The sequence below is a fragment of the Pongo abelii genome, chromosome 12 (genome assembly GCF_028885655.2).
Source record: "Pongo abelii isolate AG06213 chromosome 12, NHGRI_mPonAbe1-v2.0_pri, whole genome shotgun sequence".
In the NCBI taxonomy this organism is placed as follows: domain Eukaryota; kingdom Metazoa; phylum Chordata; class Mammalia; order Primates; family Hominidae; genus Pongo; species Pongo abelii.
Window position 1 is genome coordinate 53,342,866 of NC_071997.2, and position 10,508 is coordinate 53,353,373.

Genomic DNA, 10,508 nt, shown 5'->3' on the forward strand with positions numbered 1-10,508 from the left:
AAAGGAGATCAAGTTATTTAACCTAAGTCACAGTCTCTTTCCCTGTAAAGTGTAATTAATTATAATACATATATTTTCTTGCGTGTGTATGTTTGCATGTATTAATGAAATAATGAAAGTAGTATACAGTATACTCCTGTTAAGGTAATAAATACTTGTTCAGTTATTACTGGTTCTGCATGATCACAGGTAGGAGTGGATCAACTTGAGAACTTTACTTTTTTGGTAAAGAAAGATGAAAATATGACACAACTTTGGTTCATGGTTTTACAAGGACTAAAAGGTGAAGTGACCAGCAAATCACATAAAGTATTTTGTGTTGTTTTCTAGAAGAATTTGAGATGACTGTCAGCTAAAAAGCATTTAACTTCTTTGAGTGTGTGTGAATACTAGCCAACCATGTCATCATCTGTCTTTCTTTAGTCAAAAGAAAAAAAAAGATAGGGTGTGTGTGTGTGTGTGTACTTTCCTCTCCAAGGCTGGAAGGAAGAAGCTGAAATGTTCTCAGTGCTGCTTGAAAGGGCCCTGGTTGAAAACCTTTTCTACCTTAATCACAGGCTCTCCTTGTCAGCCTCCCTTTCTTTCAGTAATCATCCAGTTTACTGTGGGCAAAAGCTCATGACTACTGTGTCCTTATCTGTGCCACCTTTGACTAGGAGAAGACAGGGTTATCTGTATGTTTGGGCATTAAGGTAGTGAGCATTGTGGGTATGATAGTCCCTGTTAATGAGCAGGTGATTTGCTTAGTGGGTCTCTTTGCTAAGATTGGGTATGAGTATTGGCAATAGGACCTGACTACTAAGGGTTTGCCCTAGTCTGAAGGGTTTAGTAGGATTTTCAGCCCTGACACTAGGACAGTCCCCCACATTAGATCTGCCTTCATATTTTTGGTTCATCAGTGTATACTTGGTGGGTTTTTTTTCATTAGTTCATGGCCAGTGGAAACCTGTTTTTTCTTCTCATCAACTTCGAAGAAACCACTTGAGATTTCTTTTGAATGATAAGGTATTTGATGATAGCTTATGGAACTTGTCCACCTTCCTTTCATTCCTCTCTCAGATGTGCAGAATATATATTAAAAAAAAGTTATTCTCAATTATATATTACACATCTTGTATTCCATTCATCTAGCCATATGGCAGTTCTCTTTAGAATACAAACATGGAAAATAATATATTTCCCTTCCAATTTCAGATTGCCTGTATGAATCATGTTCTTACTAAACTGATTTCTGACAATCTTTTATTCTACTTTCATTTAGCTTCTTGCTGCACCTATTGATGAAGCCAAATATGTTTTCATGGCTCTCTTCAAATTCTTTGTGATTTGTATGAATTGTATTTCCTTTCCTTTTTTGCTTGGTTATTGCCCTCGAAATAGCGTATGACTTCAAATCTTTTCTTTTTCTCACATTGGGTGTGCTTATAATCATTGTCATTATCATTATTATTTAGCTCATTATTTTCAGTTTCCTTAGGCCGCTATTTTTATTCCTATTTCTTGCCTTTTTTTTTTTTTAACCTGTAACTCCACTATTGGTCTCCTTTCTTGTCTATTTTTGTCTTTGGCTGTCTTTAGCATTCTCTCCCAAATTTTTCGATGACGAAAGCTGAGGCAGGTATAAGTTCGGTGAGTTGCAGTAGCTAGATTTGCTTTTCTTTCCACTTGTAAAAAAGTGCTTTGATTTATTCTTAATTATAAAACACAGAAGATTATTGTAAACTTTTAGAAAATATAAAGATACCTGAAGAAAATAAGTATCAGATCATATTCCAACTCTTAGAACCTATTAAATCATAGACTGCCTATATAACTCTGAATCAGGCAAACAGTAAGCATTTAATGAATGCTTAGTGTTACTGTTACTGTTGCAATTAAACAGTAATGATAAAATAATGCCTGCAAACTTTTATATTTTACAATGTCTTTATGTAAACAAAAAATGGTAGTCTTTATTTTCATGATGCATCTTTTGCCAATAAGGATCATATTACATAATCACAAAGGTCATGATTTTTGTAGAAAGGAAATCCTATGTTCTTACTCTATATGCTCAGTACATTTAGGTTTTTGCAGTAATAATAATAACTTTGCGTGATTTTTCAAATTAATGTCTGACTACTATTATGCTAGTGACTAAAATTTGCAAGAAGTATGGCAAGATAAAGTGATGATGATTATTTCTAACTTTAATAACCCTTTTAAAAAGCCAAGGCAACAGAAATTGATCCTTGATTTGGCAATGCCCCCTTCTATATACAATATTCTAATATCAAAAGCTAATATTTATAGAGTCCAGCTGCCAAGGTCCTTTCCTTATACCCTATAAATGAACTTTTTTCTGGCCGGGCGTGATGACTCATGCCTGTAATCCCAGCACTTTGGGAGGCCGAGTCAGGTGGATCACCTGAGGTCAGGAGTTCAAGACCAGCCTGGCCAAAATGATGAAACCCCATCTCTACTAAAAATACAAAAATTAGCCAGGTGTGGTGGAGGGTGCCTGTAATCCCAGCTACTCAGGAGGCTGAGGCAGGAGAATCAGCTGAACCTGGGAGGCAGAGGTTGTAGTGAGCTGAGATTGTGCCTGGAAACAAGAGCAAAACTTCCTCTTAAAAAAAAAAAAAAGAACTTGTTCTGTAAGAAGCCGGCTGATAATTATTTTCAGCCTTGTGGGCCGTATGGTCTCTATCACAGCTACTGAACTCTGCTGTTGTAGTGTGAAAGCAGCCATAGACAAGATGTAAGCAAATGGACTTGGTTGTATTCTAATCAAACTTTATTTACAAAAGCAGGTGATAGGCCAGATTTGTCCTGCAAGCTACAGTTTGCATGTGTATAGTTTGTGCGTGTTCATTGCAACACTAGTCACTATAGCAAAGACATTTAATCAACCTAAATGCCCATCAATGATAGACTGGATGAAGCAAATGTGGTACATATATACCATGGAATACTATGCAGCCACAAAAAGAACAAGATCATATCCCTTTTCAGGACATGAATGGAGCTGGAGACCATTATCCTTAGCAAACTAATGCAGGAGCAGAAAACAAAATACTACATTTTTCAATTATAAGTGTGAGCTAAACAATGAGAACACATGAACACATAAAGGGGAACAACACACACTGGGGCCTATTGGAGGGTGGAGGTTGGGAGGAGGGAGAGGATCAGGAAAACTAACTAATGGGTGTAGGCTTAATACCTGAGCGACAAAATAATCCGTACAACAAACCCCACCCTTAATACCTGGGTGACAAAATAATCTGTACAACAAGTTTACCTACATAACAAACCTGCACATGTACCCTTGAACTTAAAATAAAAGTTAAAATTTTTAAAAATGTTACATAGTACATGACAGACTAGGTATTCTAACCAGTTTTCCAACCAAAGTCTATGATGTTCCAAAGCCTGGAACAGTCTCTATGTTCCTAAAAATGGCTTGAATCACTCACTTCTAAGGTGACAGTTCACTAAATTTGTTACCACTCCCAAAGGGATTTAATTGCTTAAACAACTGAGCATTTAAAGGACTAATTTTCTCACTAATTTATAGTTCCGGTAGTAATATTAATATTTTTGTTTCTTGCTCTCTTAGAGCTCTGCTATGGAATCTGGGACCTAGAGTGATAGATAGTCTAGTCTATCTTTCTGTACTTTATAAACTATCTCTGAATAATGAGAAAATGAATGAATTTTTCCTTTGTTATTGTTTTCTGGGCTTTCCAAACATGAAATATAATATGTTCTTCAAAACATTTTTTTTTAAAAAGGATGAAACAAAATTTGTATCATACCTGGATCCAATTACAGGATAAAGTATTTACAGATGACAGGTAACTTAGTTCACATGGAATTTGTTTTAGAAAACTATTGGTTTTCTTGACCTACTGGGATTCAGTGGAAAGAATATAGAATTATTTTGATCTCTCTGGCTCCATCACATACCAGTAGCATGAACTGCCCTGATTCTCAGCACCTTTATGTGTAACATAGAGTTAATAATAATACCGAAAAGGATTTTGGTGAGGATGAAATGTGAAAAGTGCTACATTAACAGACACTATGCAAACGTTTATGTTACCCAGATGTACCTAAATATTTCAGCTTTCTGGAACAACCCTGTCTTATAAAATTTAAACGGCCTGAACCCCATCTCACATATGAAGGACTACTCACGTCTGTCTTCGTGTTGCTAGGGTTTATCTGTTGTTGTTTTGAAAAGGCTAACATTACTCTTAGTTGCTTCTTGCACTCCTTGCATTTCCTGTTTGTGCTTTTTAAACTTTTTTCAGTATTGAGCACTCATACCTCTTGCGGCTGTTGCCTTTTCTGTGATTTTTATGCAGAACTAAATGGAAACACAGCTCAAGTTGTGCACATTAAACTTTACAGAAAAGATAGGTACCCAGATGCATCTCTCAAGCCCACCTTCCTATCCCACCTGCCAGTTTTTAATCTCTCCCAATTTCATTCTTGGTATTTTTCTAGGTAGAGCAATTCAGCTCACTCTTGCTGTCTCCTTCCATACTCTGCCCACTGCTGGCCTCTTTCTACATTCAAAATAGCTATTTCTTTTTCTCAATTAGAAGATATCTTTCCAAGAGAGGAATTTCCATTCCCCTAGTAGGCAAAATTGACGACAGTCACAAACTAGTTTTTGCCCCCTCTGTGATTTTATATTAATGTAGCTTAAGGAGAATATTATTTTTTTCTTTCACTGTAGCTTGTGTTTAGTAGCAATCAAAGTTAAATAGGGCTCCTGTAAAATTTCTGATAGCTAGAACTTTACTAACTCATCCTTTCAGGTAGATTTCTGCATTCAACTTTGAAAACTTTTCCTTACTGAAGTGTAACACACATAAATAATAGTAAATAAAACAAAAACCTACAGCTTTTTGAATTGTGTTGAAGCAAACACCCTTATACCCATCAACCAGGTCAAGAAATAGACACCGGCATCAACCCTGAAGGTTTACCTTGTGATATTGTGAAATGTCTTTATTTGGTCTCCATCCCAATCCTTGGAATCTCTAAAGTGATGTCTTTTTGTAGCTAATGAGTTAACTGATGGCTAACTGATGGCTACTACTTCCTAGGTAGCTTCATGATGTTGTCTGGTCACTAGAAAGGCAGAATTAGAGGGTTAGAGGGATGGAACTTTCATTCCCACCCCCATCCTCTGGGGACGGGAGAGGAGCTGAAGGTTAAGTTGATCACCAGTGGCCAATGGTTTAATCCATCATGCCTACAGAAGGAAGTTTCCATAAAAACACAAAAACACTAGGTTCAGACAGCTTCTGAATAGCTGGAAGTTTCTGGCACACATGGAAGCTCTTTGCCCCTTTTGCCATGCTTTGCCATATGCATCTCTTCATCTCTATCCTTTGTATTGTCCTTTATAATAAACTGGTAAATATAAATAAGTGATTCCCTGGGTTCTGTAAGATGCTCTAGTAAATTAGTCAAACACAGGGAGAGGGCTGTTGGAACCTCAATCTATAACCAGTTGGTCAGAATCACAGGTAAAACAACCTAGGCCTACTATTGGCATAAGTTGTAGGGGGCAGTCTTGTGGGACTGAGCCCTCAACCTTTGGGTTCTGATGCTGTCTCCAGGTAGATAGTGTCTGGATTAAATTGGAGGACACCTATCTAGCTGGTGTCCACTGCAGAACTGATTGCCTACTTATTGGTGGGAAGAAATCTCCACACATTTGGTCACAGACGTTTTCTCTATTGATTGTTGTTGAGCGAGGGAATAGAAAAAACAATTTGGGTTTGTTTTCTTCCTACATAACCCATAACTTCTCTCAATTTTACTGTTATGTTTGCAAGATTCATTCATATTGTTGTAGACAGCGCTAATTCATGACTCTTAACAGCTACTTATAATTTTATCGTGTGAAGAAACCATGATTTCTCTCTTCTTTTGAGGATGTATAGTTAAGTTGTTTTCAGTGTTTTGACTATTATGAATAAGGTTACTCTGGGTTTATATTATATTTGGGAGTAGATATTGTCAGCCTTCGATTATGCATTTATACAACTGTAGTAAATAGTGATACTTTTTTTCCTGATTACTTACTCAAAGTTTTCTTTTTCTCTGCAGACCTAAGCTTCATGTTCTGCCTGTGTGATTCTGTCTTCACGATTCTCATATTCAATTACCAGTACTCAATTCTGTCTTCTACTAAGTATGTACAGCTCTAAAAGACACACCTCAGTACAGGCAATGTTCTATTAAACTGTGATATCCAAAGCAACTTGTCTTTGCTAAATGAGTACACTTAGCTTGTTTGGAAGAAACTGTCATTTTACTCTCTAAAGCTTACTTCATAGGAAATGGGAAACGATTTTTCTCTTCTGTGAATTTGAAACTTTCATGTTATTGTATATCCTCAATTAAAGAAAATGGGCAAAATTGTACTCAGGCTTTGTGCTGTGTCTCACTTTTCTGCAGCTGGTAAGGCAAAATACATCCCCTGCATGGTGCAGGCAATTGTAAAGAAAGTAGTTAGGGAGAAGGCAACATACTGCTGAAGTCATAACCAAGGCCTGTGATTTAGGGAATCTATATTAGAGGGAACTGCAGGGAGTCAATTGCCATCTATCTGCCTCATACACATTTTAATTATACCACTAACTTTGGCAGGGAGATGTCACCTAACCCTCTGCTAAGACACATTCTTTGTAAAATTAAAATTGTTCTCCTAGGAGGAGGTATATGCATAGTGAGATGCAAACACAAACACAAGTCCTATTTATTTGAAAGTAACTACTGAAATAAGATGAGTCTGGAGGAAAAAAAAGGTCTGTGTGTCTGTGTGTGTGTATATATATGCATATATATACATATATACATATATGTATATACGCATATATACATATGTGTATATACGTATATACATATGTATATATACATATATGTATATATACACACAGATACAAAATCATGGCTTTCATCAAGAAAATTAGAAAAAAATAGCCAGGCTATTTCAAGAGATCAAATATGAGAAAGCAAATCTTTACAGAATTTCTATATGAAAACGACCTTCCATGATTTCTGCTTAACTTTGTTTCTTGGTACCTGATAAAATTTCAGTTTCAATTTCAAGATGGAATCATTTTAAAATAATTTAACTGTGCTTTATCTCAAATTTCTATTGAAATGACACAAATATATTATATATACGTATATGTGTACACACACACACATACATACATTATAAAAAAGGAGGTTCTCCCCTTATTTCCAAACACCTATTACCTTTCTACTTGATATTTCAACAGTTATATAAATGACATATCCTGACATATCCAATTTAATATGACCCCCTCCAAAACACTTGAATTTTGCAAACTTACCTTTTCCATGAACTTTTTCTTCCTCTACTCATTCTCATTTTAGCAAATAGGATCTCCATTCTTCCACTGACTCATTCAATGGGCTCTACCTCAGACTGTACTAATCTAGTTGGCTTGACTATTATAAAAACCTTCTCTTGCCACTGCCACTAACCATCTCTTTGAGTCCATTCTTCACAAGAAGCCAGAGTGATTCTTTAAAAACAAGTTAGATCTTATATTTCTCTTAAAAATCTCCCAGGGACTTCAGAACACAATCTAAAGTTCTGACCCCCCTCTACATCTCTGATGCCACAGCCTACCATGCTTTTTCTTGCCCTCTCTCTCCCAGCCACGCTGACCTTATTGCTGTTTTTGGAATAGACTAAACATGATCTTCCCTAAGGCTCTTTCCATTTGCTCTTCCTTCTGCCGGGAGTTCCTTTCTCACAGATAAACTCATGACTATTTTCCTGGCTTCCTTCAAGTCACACAGAGAGAGGCCTTCTCTGACCAAAATATATGACAGCATCTTCCTTCTTCATTTCATCGAAACATCCTTCAAGTTTTAGTCTATTCCTATGTGTTTATGATCTGCCTCTTCCTATTAAACTCTAAGCTCCTTAAGAACAGAGACAGATTTGATCACTGTTGTAGTCCTGAAACAGAAGTGCCTGGCACTTTGTAAATGCTCAATTAATACGTTTTGAATAAATGAAAAAAAAATCAGTACTAGACAGGAAAACTACTGAGTGTGCCAGAAACACTGAGGATAGCATTATATTTTGGCAAGATTAGTTTGGCAGTCATTTCAACTGTTCTGTGAGCTACCCACTATCTTACAAAATAAACGAATTTAAAAAGGCATCTTTTGTGATTACTCCACTCAAGTCAGTTTCTTTCTTGTAAGAAAACTATTGACTATTCATAAAATTAATTCTTGAATTGTTTATTCAAGAGATTATCTCTCTTGCTTCAGGATGACGGCTCTGAAAATGCAATGAGTATCAAGAGATGAAACTTTGTTAGTGTGTGATGCACAAGGCAAAACAACTGAATAAATTGTAGCTAGACAATGATTGAACCACGTTACTAATGATGACATGGCTAGTGGCCAATCCATAGAAAAAATGATAAGATTAAACATTTATGTAGTGTTTACTCAGTGTCATACGCAACTTTAAGCACTTCATAGAAATTTATTTAATTGATCTTCATTACGATTCTCTTCTTTAAAACGAGGTAACTGAGGCACAGATATTTAACAGCTTGCCTACACCTAGTTGGTGACAGAGATAAGATTCAAACCCTGGCAGTCTAGCTCCAGAGTGTATGCTCTTAAACACTACACATTCTGACACGAACAACATGAGAAATTAAAGGATTCTAGTGTGAGCTGGTTTCTTCTAACTGTTCTGGACAACTTAAATTAAAAATGATGACAAGCACAAAGTCTTACATTCAAGGCAAAGATAGAAAATCACGGAATTTCTGTGTCTAAGTGATAAGAACCTTGTATCAATTCTAGCCACAGGGCTGAGATAGCTGAAACACAGACTCAAAATTCAAATCCATGGGTAGCTGTGAGTTGTTGAATTCAAAGCCTTTCTGTATTTCTTATATGAAAGATAAAGAATTATTTGAGGAAAAAAATGGCACCCTAGGAATTATAATGAGGCCAGATGGATCTACTTTTGCTCAACACCCAGGATCAGTTATCAAGGAGCAGAAAATGAGCCCACATTATAGACAACCCTTCACATCCCAGTAATGCACAGAAATAGAATACTGCAACAGTATAGCCTCATTCAGAATATGAGTGCGAGAGGCACATTAGTAGCAGAAAGACAATGGGAAACAGAAGTCATTCCAGTCAAGTAGCACATGTAGTTTTCCACCCTGCCTGGAATAAAGAGGTAGCTTGAAGTTCAAAGATATGCTGATTAATCAACAATGGTAAATAATTTCCTTGGATGGTCAAGGATTTGAATAAAGCAGGATGACATAATTGGTTACAAGGACATTTAGGGAAGCGTGGTGTGGTTCAGTCTTTCAGAATAGGCCCAGAGTGTGAGGATATGTGTGAATACATGGAAATATTCCCACTGCATAGGAAGTGCTCAGTTATGTGGATGAGATTATCTGTTCCCCAAATGTCACTTTGCCTCTTTCCTCATCTATCCCAGCGCTTGTTCAGTGGTTTCATACATAATAAAGTAACCGTGGAGTGTATTTATGACCCAACCGAATGAGTTATGGCCTAATTGTCAAACTTCAGTTTTCAAACACTGAATCACAGATTTAACACTCAGATTTACATCTCAAAGTGTCATGCAGCAGACAAGCAGCCCTTTGTTCTACATACAAAATCTATTTACCTAAAACACTTCCACGATAGACCTATTTGCATGCTTTACTTATTGCCATGATATCACCCTATTATTACTTCTGGCCAAGACATTCTTCAGGCAGCGAAAAAAGTGGAGCAATGAACTGATCTTCATTAGATTCATTGGTCTTAGTTTATCTGTATCTCATTATTTATTTACTGTAGCTAATCAAAATGACCCTAACATATGGGTAGAAAGGCATACAGAAGACTCAGTTACAGTGCCAGATAGAAGACAAGCCTTTGTAAAGTTGGAGTCTGTCTTATAGGGGTGTTGAGATTCAAAGGAGTCAGTAAACAGCTACCCTCCTCCTTGCCTGAGTCCTGTGCCAATTGAGAAAGAATGTGGCAAGTGCTTCCTTGACAGAAAGCCAGTTAAATTACAAGCACCTGACATTCTGTAGTGGGTTATTCAGAGGAACAGTCCTGGGGAATCAGGGCTTTCCCTTTATTTATAATGACATGTGATCTGCCAGGCAATTCTTGTGTGCTGGTCACCATACATGCTCTACCTTGCAGAAATTCCTCAATGTTCCTGTCACCCTTGACGGTTTTCCAATCTGACATAGTTTGGTTTTCATTTCTCAAACGATGTTCACTGAGCATTTACAATATGCCAGGCATTTTTCCTGTTCTAGGAATATACGAGTGAACAAATCCACTCTTGTTCTTAGCAAGTTTAAATTTTAATAGGAGAAACCAGAATTTTAACACATGGAAATTGACTGTTTCAAAAGTTGAAAAATGCTTAGATGAGATAAGGAAGGTGT